At 32.7% G+C, this 17,469-nt stretch overlaps 1 pseudogene; it reads left to right on the top strand.

Annotated features, from left to right (window-relative positions):
• The window catches only part of LOC120622136 (elongation factor 1-gamma-like), a 40,637-nt pseudogene extending 23,370 nt beyond the window's left edge, over positions 1-17,267 (top strand).
• The last annotated feature ends 202 nt before the right edge of the window (positions 17,268-17,469 follow it).

Here is a 17,469-nt window from a genome sequence, read left to right as displayed (position 1 = left end):
AGGTGATGAAAGGGAGTTCACAGTAAGGGTTGAAAAAAAATGAAGTATAATTTTATAGGTTACCATAAAAGGGAAAGTCTTGTTTTTGAGGTTTGAACTGTGCTATGGAATGGTCAAGACAAATGTAAAAATTCTAAAAGGAAAGTGGAGTGATATCAAGTTAAATGTCAGTGGATTAGAAGGGACAAAATTTAGAATAATGGCAAGTGAATTGAGGAGTTTAATAAATCATTGACATTGTTATTAAAGGAACCATAAATGATTAAGCATGTAGAGAGGAAGCAAGTGAGCCAGGTGTTGAAGTCATCAAAGAAAATGGAGGAATTACATTGATCATTTAAGAAAGATACAAAGTGATATGGCGTGACTTCAAATAAAAGGAGATAACTAAGTTGAAGGTGGGAGAGCTAATGTTTCAGTGTGAGGTGGCAGCACATCGATAGTCTGGAATTTGTACTGAATCATATGGGCAGAGTCAATGCCACTCCACCTTGAGTTGAGAGGAGAGTGGGAGATGGTGGTTTTGTCACTTTTGTGGCATACCAACATCATATGTTTAAGCACTCTTGATTGAAAGTGGTGAGTATACAATTAAAATTAAATTTAAAGAAAAAAAGGGAATTTGGGGGCTCTTATAATTGAAAATCTACTTTTGTGTTCAAGTGATGAATCAGTCTCTCTCCTTTGCTCTGTAAAAGTTTCTATAACAGGAGGGCTCTATAACATGGTGGCAAAGATTATTTTGGCAGCTTGAGGTCTATATGGTACTCAGTTCTTATATCATTCACTCTTCTCAGATAGTATAAATAAAAATTATGGGGAGAACTTCTACTGGCTCCATTGCATCACATACTACTGTCAAAAACATCACTGTGACATCGCTACTTGGTGAGACCTCACTCTTGTGTCTACACTTTTGCTAGGGGTGAAGAAGAGGTGACTCCTCTAAAACTACATAATATAAAGTTCACTTTTGAATAAAGAGTTCTACTTTCAGATGAAGTAAAAGTGTTTCCAAACCCTCAAAGACAACGATTCTATTCTGAATTCATTTTTCCTTAAAAATCTATTTTACCTTTTTTATACTATTTATTAATAGATGACCCCTTCATTATTTTTTTCTGTTACTCAAGCAGTTCATCTGAGTATCATTCATGACTCTCTTGTACAAGAAAATTAATTCATATTTAGTTAAAAAAGACTTTGAAGGAAAATATTTAGGTGTATTTAAAGCATAAGACACAAACAAGAAAGATTTTTAAGGTATTTGAATAATTCCATGATATTAATGGTTTTCTTACATTTAGAGACCAGTGAATCTCAGAAATATTTATTACTATGAGTGTCCTTTAATCAAGACATCTTCACATAGTGGTTAAAATGCTAGGATATAAAGTCAACAAACTTGACTCTGGATCCCAGTGTACAGTTTGACATTGGACATCTCTTTATTTATAAAATGGAAAATCAGAGATATAGTGTGAGAATAAAATGACATAATACATAAAATTTATTCTTGTGGTATCTGGTTCATGGTAAAAGTCTAACAAATGTTAAATATTATTTTATTATTAGAATTACCTCTGCTTTGAGATTTAGTCTTTTCTCTTTTCATAGCTTTAAAATGAGAAATATACTATTTTATTATTTTATTTTATTTATTTTATTTTTCAAAATGGTGAATGTTTCTGTGTAAATGACCCGGTGGTTTTAAGGAGGACACTTCTCACTTTAATGTTTAATAGTTCTAGCAAAACTTTGGATTATTTTCTATAGCTTCAAAACAATGATGAAAGTAAAGCTGCCTAGCATCTGATGCTAGACTAGAACCTTAAGGTCATTACGCAGTCTTCAGGCCCAGAAAAGAAAGATAGGAAAAAGAGAAGCTGACATGTTTCAGACTAAAAAAGCAGAAAGAAGAATTAGAAAATAGAAGAAAACAGTAAATTTAAGGGCAGCTTTTGGATTCCATCTTTAGTTTTGTTCTCATAACCAGAACCTCAATTTTTTGTGGAAATTCAAATGGCTCTGGCTATCTGTTCTTTTTTGCCTTTCTCCCGTTTAAATTTAGCAGTAGGGCTAATTAAGTGCTTCTGGGACATTGTAATAACTAGTTAAATCCAATTTAAATTGTTTAATCAATAAAGCAAATATGCCTTCTGCAAACTATATTAGTTTTTCTTTTTTCCTCCATCTAAGAAAAGTCTATACATGTACTTTACTAGAGCTTAAAGAGAGAGCATAGGTAAAAATACCCATTGAAATTGGTTAGTACTTTCCTGTATGATAGACCTAAATACAAATAAAAGGTTCATTATTCTTCAGAGAATGAATTAAACAAATGTATGGTACAAAGTCAAACTACCTTCAAATTATTGTAGTCCCATGCCATGAGAATCAATTTAGAAAATGTGAACAAATCACCTTATGTAGATAGGTGTAAAAGTAGGGGGCGGTGGGGAATGTTTTTTCCCCTTCTCTTGTGTTTCTTTGTTGAAGGAAAGTAATTAGTATAACACAAATTTGGTCCTCTTAGCTTCTCTTAACCCTCACCAGGGCAAGATGAGTAAATTACCTGGTTGATAAATTCTAATGCTGGAACTGGGTAAATGTAGTCAGTATCACCACTCTCCCTTCTCTTAGAGATCCATCTCCTTCCAGAGAAAATGCATTCTACTTTATGCTGGTCCTTTGCATAAGCTTAGCTCAGAATTTGTCAACCATAACACCACTGACATTTTGGACCAGATAATTTTTTCTTGTGTGGACTGTCTTGTACATTGTAAGATGCTTATCAGCATCCTTGGCTTATACACACTAGATGCCCGTAGCGTTCCCTGACTGTGACAAACAAAACTTTCTCCAGATATCCCCGAATGTCCACTGCTAGGGGGACCAGCTCTGGTGAATAACTACTGCTTTGAGATTTGTTGTCACAGAAAGTGTTGCCTTAGATTGAACAAGTAAATTAGCCTATTTCTAATTAACCTGAGCCACATTTCACAGTAACTCTATCGGTAACAAAACTGGTACTTTAATTTCCATCTATCTAACTCCTTTGTTTCTCTTAAACTATCTAAACTCTGGAAGAAATGTTGGTTATGGGCCTTCTACAATTTTAATTATGGAGAACAAAATTAGATTTTGTTGTTTGTGTGAAAAATATTAACTATAAATGAAGTATAAACCCATTCATGGGAGAGAGGAGGCAAATATTTTAAAACGCTAAAATAGAATCTTGACTTTCCTGTCAATAATTACCTCTAGAAGAGGGTACTATCATCAGTACCTCCTCTGTATATTTTTAATTTTTGAGAATTCCATTAGATAATGTATGTCAAGTATTTATCACAGCATCTGGCATATAGTAAGCACTAAAAAAATTTACAACATTATTCTAATTCACACTCAAAATGATGACAGCAGGACAAGTATCTATTCATGATGTGCTCAGGGCAGAAAGCAAAGGCATCACTGAAACTCTGGGATCAGCAGAGATAAGAGAGACTATTTAGGACATCAAACCACAGAGTATAATCTGGTTGCTCAGCAAGCTTAGAAGGATAACACAATAAAAGGGACCATGAGGTTGCATCTTCAGTGCATAGAACGGCGCAGTGAAATCATGCCAACTGAAAGAGTGGCAGAGGGACATTTTCCAATCAGTTAAAAAAATCACATAAAACATTTACATCATTAGTTACCTCATTTGGGAAGAAAAATTCTTGGTTGTTAAAAGTACATTTTGGATTTGAGTGAGTGCCAAAGATATCAAAGCCCTGCAGGCAGCCCACTTCTGAAAGTCTTTTTGTTTTATCAGAAGATACTGAAGAGGACGACAGAATAGGATGACACAAAACAAACTGTCAATACTGAAATATTTTCTCTAGTTGCAAAAGATTTAGAGCCCTTTTGATTTGAAAATGATTGTTACATAAAAATAATCATTATTATATATATTTAAATTATCAATGTATAGAATATATAGTTTAATTTCTAGTAACTGTTTGGGTGGTTCTCAACTAGTTTTTTAAAGGATCCTGTTCAAGTGCTGTTAAAATGGAAACAGATGAACACAAGTGGACACAACCAACCATGTGAACACAGGCGTGTGAGCAGAAAATAACTTCTCTCAATTGTGTCTGATAGCTGTAGTGATTCTAGTTGCACAATTAGTGCCTGAGCAGGGTTATTACCAGATAACCCATTCTTGCAGTAGCAGCTTAGAGAGACATTTTGGTATTATGCTCAGTGGGACCATTTCCCCCAACCTGGTCAGCTGATAAGACATTGAAACAAAAGTAGATAAACAAGCAAGGACTCGGGTGGGTGATGTGAAATAGAGTGCTGGTATTCATTCTCCTTTCTCGTTTTTGCCTGCAAAGAATTTTATTTGGTTACGCTAACTTATTTTGAAAGTCCTGTTGTGAAGAGAGTTGAAGAGTTGCCATGGAGAAAATGCAAAAGAAAAGGAAATTACAAAATAAGAAATTTCCTACATATTTTACCCTTTGGAGAGTTTTTCAAGAAGAAAGAAAATGACATCTTTGATTGTCTAATTTTCAATTTTGCAAATTCTCTCTTGATTTACCTTTGGTTACCATGCAATTCAACACTACGCTATTATAACCTCCTTACAAATAGAAGAAGTTCTGCACTCTGTGGAAATAGAAAAGGCCATGAGATCACCCTTCTCGTTTATATTGACTCCTCTCACAATGTGAGGACTTCATGGTACTATAGTTCACGTTTAATAAAGTCATCCCCCTACCTTCATTTCACATGGGAAAAATGCTAAATAGAAACCTAGCAAGAAGCTAAATTTAGTCTTAGAAAATATTTTTTTACTTGAAATAAAATTCTTAGAAATGTAATGTAATATATCAGTAAGATAGAGATCTTGTTTTGTGTGTATATTAATTTCATCATTGTTTATGTAAATTCATAGTTTTGAAGAGAACAATCATGTAAAACAGATGTTTCACTATTAGAATATCCCTGTTATGATATATGACTATTCAGGTATAAATTTTAATTAAAATACTACTCTTGGGAAGTAGTAAACTATATTTTTCAAAATTCTAAATAATCTTTGTCAAATGCTTTGACTTTTGATAGTAGAGTTTCTCGAAAAACTTTGAACAAGTAAAAGTTGTATGTCATTATTGTAATATTATTTACTCACACAGTAGAAAATGAAGAAATGAAGCCAAAACTTCAACTCAAATCATGGCTTAACTTTTTAACCTTTGGAGGGTTGATACCTTGAGTTGATTTTTTTAAATTTAATATTTCTTAAACTTATTTCTATACAAAGCATACTATATCTTAAGGCATAGCTGAGCATTACTCCTCTGGTTAAAGAAGAATAGAGAGTCAGGGAAGGTCAAAACCTGGAACTTTTTCTAAATGTAACATGCCCTTTCTAGTCTCTACAGCCCTGCATAGGCAATTTCCTTTAGCTAGAATACTCACTACTCAATTCAATACTATTTTTTCTTCAACACTTAATTCAAATACCACTCCTCTTTTTGTAAAACCTTTCTGTGAATTCCAAAGCCAGATTATAAGTGTTTCCATAGCACTTTGTGACTATATAGTGTATCAATTTCCCTGGTTTAAAATATTATCTATCTAAATTGTCAGCTAGGTCTTATGCATCTTTGTGCCTGTTTGGCATCTTCTCCTATTATTCATCCAATAAATAATTGCTAAATAAATGATGAATGAAACATCTATTCATCTTAGAGAATAAAGTTAACAATTCTGCAAGAAAGATTTGTCTGTTCATCTGAAAGGTCATGATACAAAAAAAAAAAATCTTGATTCATAATACTAACATTTGTTAAGTTACCCACTCTTAAACCTAGAAGTAATCTTATAAAAGCTTCTCTTAACTTATCTCTTGTGTTCATTCAGTTATGATTCTGATAATTCTACTCTGACTCTAATTCATTAGCATACAGAATACTATGGTACTATTTCAGGACCTAACTTGCAGTTCCACCAAGAAATTTTATTTTGATTTTACATATAGATTTCTAATATACAAAATAGATAGACATATAGATAGATGATGATAGATAGATGATAGATAGATATACCCATTGCATGTTTGTTTTAAATTATAACACTTAATCTTATCTGCTTATAATTCCATCTTATCTTTTTCTAAATTAAAAAGTTCTTAAAGTCCAGATGACAGAAACCATAGCCCTTTAAAAAAGAGCCATAAACACAGGGGCAGAGTTTGAAATTTTCACAGAAACTGTCCAGAAATGACCCTTCTGTATGAAAACATTTTAGTATCTTCCCAGTTCATATATTTTTCTTTCGTCATCACGCCCCTGGATTTGTCTGTAGATCCTAGCTCCTACATGCTCTCTAGGACTGAGTGCTTCTTACCCTGATTTCTCTGTATCTGATCCTATCGTATTTCTCACTCATCATTGTTTAAATGGATTAGATTTTTGCATGCATTATATGCCATCAATTGCTATACAATAGCTGTGAGTAAATTTTCTAATTTTGATAAAGATTGTAACTGGGCTACAAGCTGGTGGCTGAGTTTGAAAAGCACAGCTCTTGTACAATCCAACAAGAAATATTTCCAACTCGAAACAAAGCAACAGACCTTTTACTTGCTAGGTCAGAAAATGGCATCTGTTAAGCTCACCTGGCAGAATTGTTGCTATTGCCCCACAGGGGAGCTGATGAAAAGGAAAGTAGAAAACACACACAGAGAACATGGGCCTATGCAGAGAGATGTCAGTAATTAGGGGAATTTGCTTGTGTGCTACAGATGGCAGCCGCCAAACCACATAAAGTGGATGAATCTGTACTGTGTACTTGTTTTCTTAGGACAAAAATTATCACTGTTTTCATTTTCTGAGCGTGGCTGTGGCTCCAAGCTTATTCAGTGGAAATGGTCTACATTCAGTTATGAGCAAGAGTAGATGCCTGCATTCCTCAGGAGGAAAGCCTTCTCTCTTGTAGAGTAGAAATGAACTGCCTTTGGCAACACATTTCTAGATGTTCATTTACAGCAAGTGGGGACTGACACATGATTACTTTGCTGATACATTTACTTAACACTTGTGGGCAAACATGAGTGGGAAAATTGTCCAATTTTAGTTGTCTGTTAAAAACTGAATATGCTGGATATGCTCATTTACAACAGCTAGATTAAGTCCTCTGAAATAGTTAAGAGTGAACAGAAGGGTGAAGAAACACCAGTGAAAAGTGACTAAACCTCCCAAACAGTGAAAAAAGTGGGGAAAATGTCACCCATATCATTCTATCATACCATTTCCTTATCTATTTTTTTTTCAAGCTGAAGCTTTGTAAGAGCTTTATTCTCTACTCTAGATTTATAATCTGTCCTCTCTTTATTCTCCTCATCACTCCCATTTTATTTTAAAGCTATTGGTTGAATACTGGCTATAGAAGAACCCTGGCCAATAGCTTTATTCTAATATTAAACTAATGTTTGCTTTCTTGCTCTGCTTCATTATATGTTATTTGTATAAATGAAGAATAGATAAAAAATGTCTTGGGATATTGATGGAGATATTCACCTATAGGAATTCGAGGTAATCATCAGATTTGTTATATCTAAATTATACATCCAAATGAGAAAATAGAGGAAATAAAAGATAGTAGAGAGAAAAATAATACATACTTAATATTTTCAGAGTATATATTATGGAAGAGTTAAAAACCATTTGGAGCCAACAGCTGCATGCAGAATTTAGCAGACTGTTCAAATGGAGAAAGATGGATTTATACATCTGTATCTACTCTGGCCACAGTCTGACTCCAGCGCTTATGACTGATATTTCTTAGCCTCTAGGGCAACATTCAAATGCATGGGCAGAAACAAAATAGAAATGGTTGAGCTCAGAAGAGAGCATTTATGAGAGCATTGCAAACAGCTCATTTAAAAGCTTTTCAAAATATGGTTGTAATATTGTTCAGTGACTTCATTCTGAAGACTTTTAAAGGCACTTGCCTTAAAAAATTTAAGCTCGTAAACACTGTTCTTTCTATTTCTTTTTTTTTCAGTTCCACATTGTTAGTTTCAACAGTAAAAAAATTGAAGTGAGCAAGATCAGCTTTTGTGATCAGCATAGAGCTCAAATTCTCCTTTGGTATCCAGTAACCAAAAATGCTAATATGTATGTCTTAAAGAAAAATAGATGTTAATATACATTTTAAAAAGATGTCAAAATTTGTGTTGATTCTATGGAGATCACTACATTTGTCACTGGGATCTGCCAGTAAACTTCTCTAATTGTTAACATCCTTTGGGTTCTTTGTATGTGTTTTTCATTTTTCTTTTCTTCAGCACCCTTGTGGATTGACACAAAAAACTTGGAAGTTTAAAATAATTATAACTGTAAGAATGTTTAATAGATGTTATCTTTTTAATATCTACCTTATCTAGCTCTTGTTAAAAATTTCTATTGGATACATCATCACTAATAATTACTGAAAAAAATAGGAATGGTTCTCACTTTATTAGTTTGTGATAATGTTTAGATTTTGTAGCTATTTGTAATACTATATATGGCATATTTTATTATTAATTAAATTTTAGATAGCTAATAATTCATATGGCCCAAATATATAAATTAAATTAAATTAAAATTTACTCAGTTAAATTCCCCATAGAAAACTATTGATATTATTTCCATGGATGACCCTCTAAATAAAGATGCTTTGTGAATTAATAGGTATAAATAAAAATAAATAGATATGTATTTTAAAAAGTCAACTGCTTTTATATAAATGATGCTATTACATAAAACATGTTCTGAATTTTGATATTATATTCACATTGTAGCTAATATATTGATAATTCATATAAAAATGAATATATCTCTTCTAGTGTATTTTAAAAAATGCTACAAAGTCATAACCGAAGTATGTCGCCTCAACTGTGTCGTTGTGATGGATAGACTTTAAGGTGGCTCGCTGTGTTTCCTATCTCCTAATATTCATACCTATGTGTAATCCCCTCCCTTTGAGTGTGAAGAGAAACTATGATTTGCTTCTAATCAATAGCATATGAAAAGGTGATGGAATGTCACTGCTCTGATTACGTTGCCTGTATAAGAACTTATTTTGTTTGCTGGCTTGACGGGGAAAGTAGCTATTTTAGGACAAGTCACAAGGAAGAAATGCCGGCAGCCTCTCAAAGTTGAAGACATCTCCATCCAACTGATGACAAGAAGCCAGGCCCTCAGCCTCATGGCCTTAGGAGAATAAATTCTACCAATAATCTGAGGAAAATGTGGAACAATCTGGAAGTGAAATCTTCCCCAATCAAATCACCAGATGAGAACACAGCCTGGCAAACTCCTGGATTCCAGCCCTGTGAGACCCTAAACGGGGGATCCATCTTAGCCATGTCTGGATTTCTGACCCATACAACTATAAAAAAGTAAATGCACATTGTTTTAAGCTTCTAACTTTGTGGTAATTTGTTATATAATATTAGACAACTATACATATATAAGTTCATATCTAAAGGTTTGTCTATGTAATAACAATAATGAAACTAGATGAAAATGAGTATAAATTAACATTAGAGACAAATATTAATGAGAGAGATTAGTTTGCATTACTATAACAAAATGTCATATTGTACAATTTACACCTTCTAAATACAAATTAGTATAATATGGTTATTCTTGCATAACTGTAAAGATAAGAGGACAACGAGGTTATAAATAGGAGCAAACATATCTATAGCTATACTATTTAGAATTTATGTTTTGTTTTAGTTAACAATAAATGTGGTGTTGTTATTTTAGTAACTCCTCACTCTAACCAAAGGACAGAAGTTATGATATAGACGAAGGCCTCCAACGGTTCTTTGGTGCTTTGAGGTGGATGAGGGGAAATGTGGGGAAAGAAGTAAAGAGATGACAGAGAATGACTTGGGCAAGTATTTCCTTGGCCTTGACTTCTACTTTTTTAATTTCATACCACTGAGCCCCTCACACTGGCACAGCTTTCCTGCTCTTGCTAAGTCCACAAGGTTGAGAGTTAGATGCAAAGCTTAGGAGCAAGGCTTCTTTTTCTTTCTCTTTCCTTTGCTTTGTTGTGATTTTTTTCTCTACCTAATATAAGAGCTCAGTGATGTAAGAGCTCAATGGTATGAATATAGGAAAAATGGCTCAGGGTGAACTTTGAGACTGCTTTTAGTTTAGGCCTTAGTTTAGTGGGTCAATAGTAGAAAATACATAAGTTAAGCCAGCTCAAGAATCCTAAATATAGTTGTTGTTATTTTTTCCCAAATAATCTTTTTAATTTAGAATACTTTTTGATTTATAGAAACATATAAATGTAGAACAGAGTTCCCATATAACTCACACTTAGTATCCCATATTATCTTAAATTAGTATTTTGCCACAATTCATTAACTAATATTGATACATTATTATTAAATAAAGCCCACACTTTTGTTTTTAGATTTCCTTAGTTTTTATTTGTTTATTTATTTTTTTTTTTTATTACAGAATCCTATCCAGAATACCACATTGCAATTAGTCATTATGTCTCATAGGATACTTTTGGCCATAGATTCTTTCAGGCTTCTCTTGTTTTTGATGACTTTGACAATTTTGAGAAGTACTGCTCAGGTATTTTGTAGAATTTCCCTCAGCTGAGATTTGTCTGATGTGTTTCTAATGATTGGCCTGAGGTTATGGGGTTTGGGTTGGAAGACTACAAAGATAAGTTCTCTTCTCATCACATCATATCAAGAGAACATAAATCAACATGACTTACCACTGTTGATATTAATCATAATCACTTGGCTAAGGTAGTATTTTCCAGGTTGCTCTGATGTGAAGCTTTTACTTTTTTTCCCTTTTCTATTTCCAAAATGTATGGAAACAAGCTACTGAGCATCCCACATTTAAGGTGTGGGGTGTTCTATACAGAGTTTTAACACTGGTAGATATCAGGGTATAATCCTCATTTGGGGTACAGTAAAATGACATAATAATTATACAGACATATTAGCATAGACATATATGAATTCTCAATCATGTATCTAATTTATCCACGTATTTTATGTCATCTATCTATCTATCTATCTATCTACCTATCTATCCCTATCTATCATCTATCTATCGTCTATATTCTATCACTTACTTATCTATCATCTATCTGTATAAAGAGAACTCTATTATTTTCTAAGTTGTGTACACTTCAGTGATAGGGATAAATTTAGATACCCCAAGAGAAATAGAAAGATTTTATGAAGTTGTGAATTTTTAAACTATCACATGAAATTTTGTTAAGTCAATAACATTGCAAAAATAGTAGGATAGACTGAAAAGAAAAAACACCATGGAAAGAAAAAAAAATCGATGAAGATCAGGATCAGAAAAGATTCTCTAGATTGGAGAGGTCTATATCAAAAGAGCTGTGAAACTATCTTAGGAGCTATATTTCCTAATAAAGCAGTCAAACAAACAAATGAACCTGGAGGGTTATTTAGAATCAACCATCAATGAAAAAATTTTAAGAAAAATGTGCTATAATTTTTCACAACCAAAACATATATGGCGTTTGAAATATATATGTATGCATGCACAAATACAAATATAATATATACTATATATTATATTTACATATATATGTAAGGATGTATGCTAAATACTTGGTATATAATCATAAATCGATACCATAGTAGAACAAATGTCCAATTAATATGACAAGAGATAATTGTAAAATTTTACTTTCTAATTAGGACATAAATACAATATATCCATTATGAAATCCATCTAGAATGACAGAGGAGATATACTGGCTCATGTATCTGAGTAGTTTAGAAGTAAGGAAGGATTGAGGCCTAGATTGATCAGGGATTAATCTGTTTATTTGGGATTTCTTCATTTTCACCCTCTTCCTTTGTTCTAAGGCTAATTTCCTAATTGTTAAAGTTCATTAGAAATAACAGCTTCTTCACTTTCCTCTTGGTGGAGAAAAAAAGGAACCCTTCTAACCGAGCTATTCAAAGGATAATCTTGTTATTTCACAGTTGAACTGATCATTTGGCTAGAAAAATGGAATGTGTTGGTAGATTTAATAGGCCTTTCTACCAAACTGCTCTTACTCTCAACATCTGCCTCCCAACTTCATATATTAGTGAGTTTATTCTTGAAGCACAAGGGCTCAAGGCTAGACCTATGAATACCCAAATAAGAACATCGAGACTGTTAGGAAGAAACAAATATAGTGATCAAATATGGCAAATGTTCTATGTCCTGACATAAAAAAGAGCATAAATTTCTGCCTATACTAATATCCTGTTAGTTATTAAAGAGTTATCATACATATTTTGCTTATTATCTAGATAATAAGAATATGATCCATGTACTTAACTGTAATTTAATGATCAATAGATCATATAGTTTTAAAATCAGATCTTGTCATGCATTATATATGTAATTATTTTAGACATTTTAAGAGGACTCAGAATATTGAAAACATAATAGTTTGAATCAGATATTATCAATAATATAGATACTACAAATGCATGGTTGCCTGAGTAGATTGTGAAATCAAGTGAGTAACTTTTTCTACTGGAAATGTTTTATTATTTATTTATTTAAATTATACGTAAATTTCAGTTGTACCATTTTATAATATATCATCTTTATATTCCATGTCTACTCACCACCTAAAATTTAGTCTCTTTTTATCATCATGTACTGGATCCTCTATACCTTTTTCATCCACCCCATACCCCTCTTCCCCTCTGGTAACCACCATATTGTTGCCTGTGTCTATGAGTCTTTTGTTTGTTTTCTTTGTTCATTTGCTTTCTATTTTATATCCCACATGAGTGAAATTGTCCTTTTCCATCTAACTTATTTCACTTAGCATGATACTCTCAAGATCCATCCATGTTATCACAAATGGCAATATATTTATGGCTGAGTAGAGTTATTTTTATGGCTGAGTAGAGTTCCTTTGTATATATGTACCATATCTTCTTTATCCAATCATTGGTCTACACACTCTTAGGTTGTTTCCATGACTTGGCTATTGTGAGTAACTCCGCAATGAACATAGGGGTATATATAGTTTTACGTACGTTTTCAAATTTTGGGCGTAGCTACCTAGAAGAGGGATTGCTGAGTCATACGGTAACACTATACTAATTTTTTGGAGGAACCTATTAACTATTTTCATAGAGGCTGAACCAATTTACATTTCTACCAGCTTTGAATGCAAAAATAACATTTTGGTGTTTAGTTTCCTCATAGTCCAATTTGTGAAATGTTTCCTATTGTATGATTTCCAGGATAGAACAGGAATAAATAATTAATTTAATATTTTCTTTAGATTAGTAAAGTATAAATATAAATTATTATCATTTTAGACAAATAATTGTTCTAGCAGTGAGAAAATTATGTTATTTTAAATTTGTTTATCATTTGTAAGGGTCCATTGATATATTACCAATCTGACATTATCATTATTACTTAGCATTAATAGAACACATTGAATTTTCAGAACGCTATAATCATTAATTAGTCATACTTTGTAACATTCTTGTGAGATAATGTGATTATAGAAAATTAAGTTACAAATAATACAGTTTTCTGCCTGGAAGGATTATCACTTACAAATGAATATATTCCATATTAGAGGTTAGTAATCTTTGGAATTTTTAAACTCATTGCATAGATATATGCAAGCATAGATAAAAAGTCAAAAAGTATGTTGATTATAGCTATGCCATTTGTGCCATGTTATTTAATATTATGGCATTTGGATACTCCTTATCCTGAAAAACTTGCATATAAATTTGCTTAGGCTTTTTGCATTTTTCCTGAAGTCATGAATTAAAAGTCCTGACAAAAAATTTCTGTAAATCATCTATTTATTCATCCTCTATGCCTCACTTTTGTTAAATAATTTGTATATGGTCTGATTTTTGTCAGATCCCTTTAGAAATCTCCAACAAATTGTCTTTTGTCAACATCTTCTAGTAACTCTATTCCATTTCTAATGAAATTCATGTCCTTCCAAAAATCATGTTATTTATGGCCTGTGAAATACATGTCACAGTTATTTGCCAGAAAATTCTCTTTAAGCTTAAAAAACTCCCGAAACTCTTACCTGTCAGAAGGTGAGTCAGAAAGGGAGCAAGGTGGAGTTTTCAAGTCTATTTAAGAAGCCTAAAAAAAGGAGAAATTTTTATATTTATTTTAATAATTAAGTGTCTTTTTTTATGGCTGCCCCCTTTCTTCATTTCTTACAGCGATTAAGGGACTCTCTAAGACAGAAATACCATAATTTGCTATCTCAATGGTGATAGGAAACCTAAAAATACTAACTTAATTTCTTAATCTTTTCTTCTAATAAGTTCAAATTTTTCCTCTGGGAATGGAAGAGTGTTAAAAAAGCTATCTTATATTAGCAATGTAGATTAATATTTTCAAATGCACCATCTTGAAAAACAAATTCAAATGTTAGTATTGCAACAAGAGAAGAAGCTTTCTAAAGAAGGAATTAATTTCTTAAGAAGGAAAAAGAATTTTGGAAGAAACAAAAAAAGCATCATCTAGAAGAGAAGAAATTTCTTGCAGGTGGCATTAAACTTAGTTCATACAACTTGGTCTTTCACAGCTGACTAATACTCAAGTAATCATTTTTAATAAATTAGAACAAATGGTGCAAGAATTGCAAAGAAAATAATGTTTCCATTTGTTTTCTAAATTTCCATAACTCAGACAGTAAGTATAGTTCTATGTAATATATATAAATACACACGTATGTATATATATGTGTATGTTTTATATGTGTATACATAAGAATATATAGCTACATAGATATATAACTATGTACATAGATATATCCATACATATATATATATCTCTATATATTATCTAGATAGGTCTATCATTATTTATATCTATCTATCTATCTATCTACTCATCTTTATAGATATATAGTTAACTACATGAAATCTCTGATTTTGGCTATTTTTTGACTTACTGAAAAGGGACTTTCATTGCTCAATCAAATAGTGGTTACTAGAGAAATTTGGTTAGAAGTATAGTGACAACACTTGGTGTCATGAAATTAATACTGTCCTTGGCAATTTGAAAGCCCTGATCTCCTGGTGTTTCTGACTGATTACCTATTAATAAATCAGGAGTTCCCATAATTTCTTCTTAGGTTTGATAATTCACCAGAGAGACTCATAGAACTCAGTAAAGTATTTTACTTACTATTAGTAGTTTGCCATAAAGTATACACTTCAGGATCAGCCAAATGAAAGAGATTCATAAGTCAAGGTTTGAGAGGAGAAGTATGGAGCTTCCAGACCCTCTCCTGGTATGCCACCTCACCACTCCATGTATTCGCTGTCCCAGAAGCTCTCTGAAAATCATCATTTAAGGTTTTCATGAATGTTTTATTACATAGAAATGTTTGATTAAATCTTTGCCCACTGGTAATTATCTCAATTTCCAGTTCCTCTTCACTCCCTGGAGACTGGGAGGTAGAGCTGCAAGTTTCAAGCTTCTAATCAATGTTTGGTGTTTCTGGCAACTACTTTCCATCCTAAAGATATTTAAGAGCCCCTCAAGAGTTTCTTCATTAGAACAAAATCAAGTTCTTATCATCATTATCACTCAGTAAGTTCCAAGAGTTTTAGGAGCTCTGTGCTGGGAACTGCAACCAGAGTGATACCACAACCATATGCAGAAGACTTTGTAAAACTGCCCAATTGATGTAGTTATAGTTTTACTAAAAGTTAAAGTAGTTTTAGAATAACTGAGATTCATATTTTTCACCATTAAATCCAAGTACAGCTGAAGTGTAACTCTAATAATTGTCCAAATTGGAAACAAACAAACAAACAAACAAACAAGGTATTAACAGGCTAGTTAATAATTATTTTATAACAACAACAAAAAAAGTAGTATGAATATATTTAGGTTTCCATGATTCTTCTAAAATTATATACTAGTAATTATACACTGATAAACTGCAAAAATAGCTCTCCTACCATTCTCTGATATCATTCTCAGGAAATCTTTTCTCTGTTTACATTATCATGTCAACTTATTTTATCTGAAAGAATATGGAACAACTCAAAGTAAGAGGAACTAGTAGCTTTTAATCTAATTAACAAATCTGGATTCTAAAAATGTATTTTATATAATTATTAATCTATCTCTACTATTTTATAAAATATTATACATTTAAAATATGTTATTTACAAATTCTACATTTAAATTAAAAAAAAAAAAGTTTAAACTCACTGCTCCAGAGAAATTGGTATAATTTTATGGATGTAAAACTTAATGCATGAAATATTTCTTGATATGTTAAGTGTGTAAATGCACCCTGTTGTGATTCTTATAAACAGGTTTTTGAGCCTTATTTTTGCCAAGCTTTTCCCAATACCAATTGCTGGTTTATCACCTCCATTAATCAGCCTCAATTCCTGGCTATCTTAGGGAGGATGAAATTCTATGAGAAGATGGCCCAGTTTTATGCTAAAATGCTTGCAGAGAGTCAGCCTCAAAAGACACCGCACAAAAAGAGAAAGGTTCGTGGGAGGAGAAGCAGAAGCCTCAGGCTGAGTAAAAAGAGAAAGAGGTGGCTGCCTCAACTCATGAGAAGGATATAGGTGAATGTGAGCTGGCACTAGCTACTGAGTAAAAGGCCAAGGACTCCCTTTGCTCACCTTTCCAAAAGGACCTTTGTGTTAGCTAACTTTAAGAACAAATGCTCCCAGCAAGTACACTCTCTCTGTGGTGCTGCCCCATTTTGAGGATCACTTTGATAAAAATGGTTGGTCCCTGTGGTTCTGTGAGAGCTACTTCCCTGAAGTGCTCACTCATGCTTTCATGAGTTACAACCTCATCAGCGGAATGTTCTAGCAATTGGACAAGCCGAGAAAAATGTTCTTGCCAGTGTCATCCTCTTTGGAACCAATAACAGCAGCTCTATTTCATGAGTCCTGGTCTTCTAAGGCCAGGAGCTTACCATTCTGCTGAGTGCGGATGGACAGTTGAACTAGGAGTCATATATATGGCATATACATGGTGGAAGCTGAATCTTGGCAGTAAAGAGACCCAGACGCTGGTTCAGAATACTTTTCCTGGGAGGGGGTCTTCTAGCAAGAGGACAAAGCTTACAATCAGGGCAAAATATTCAAATACACATCTTCTGCCATCTCCAAGCTGCCTGCACTAGCTCTTCACAAAGACAGGAGTTATTAAAGAAACTGAAGATTGGGGGAAAAAAAAAATCAATGGGCCTTAGTGATAGGCTCTTGATTTAAAAACTAATGATAAAATGTTAATGATATAAATATTATTGTTAGATTATCATATTTAAATCATTATTACTTTTTACTTTAGATATGGGATTTTTATTAAGAATGACCGCTGAAACTTTATAAATGATGTCTAAAGCATGAAG

Source organism: Pteropus medius, unplaced genomic scaffold (genome assembly GCF_902729225.1).
Source record: "Pteropus medius unplaced genomic scaffold, Ma_sr-lr_union100, whole genome shotgun sequence".
Lineage (NCBI taxonomy): Eukaryota > Metazoa > Chordata > Mammalia > Chiroptera > Pteropodidae > Pteropus > Pteropus medius.
Note: the sequence above shows the minus strand (reverse complement) of the source record. Positions and strands in the feature narration are given on the sequence as shown.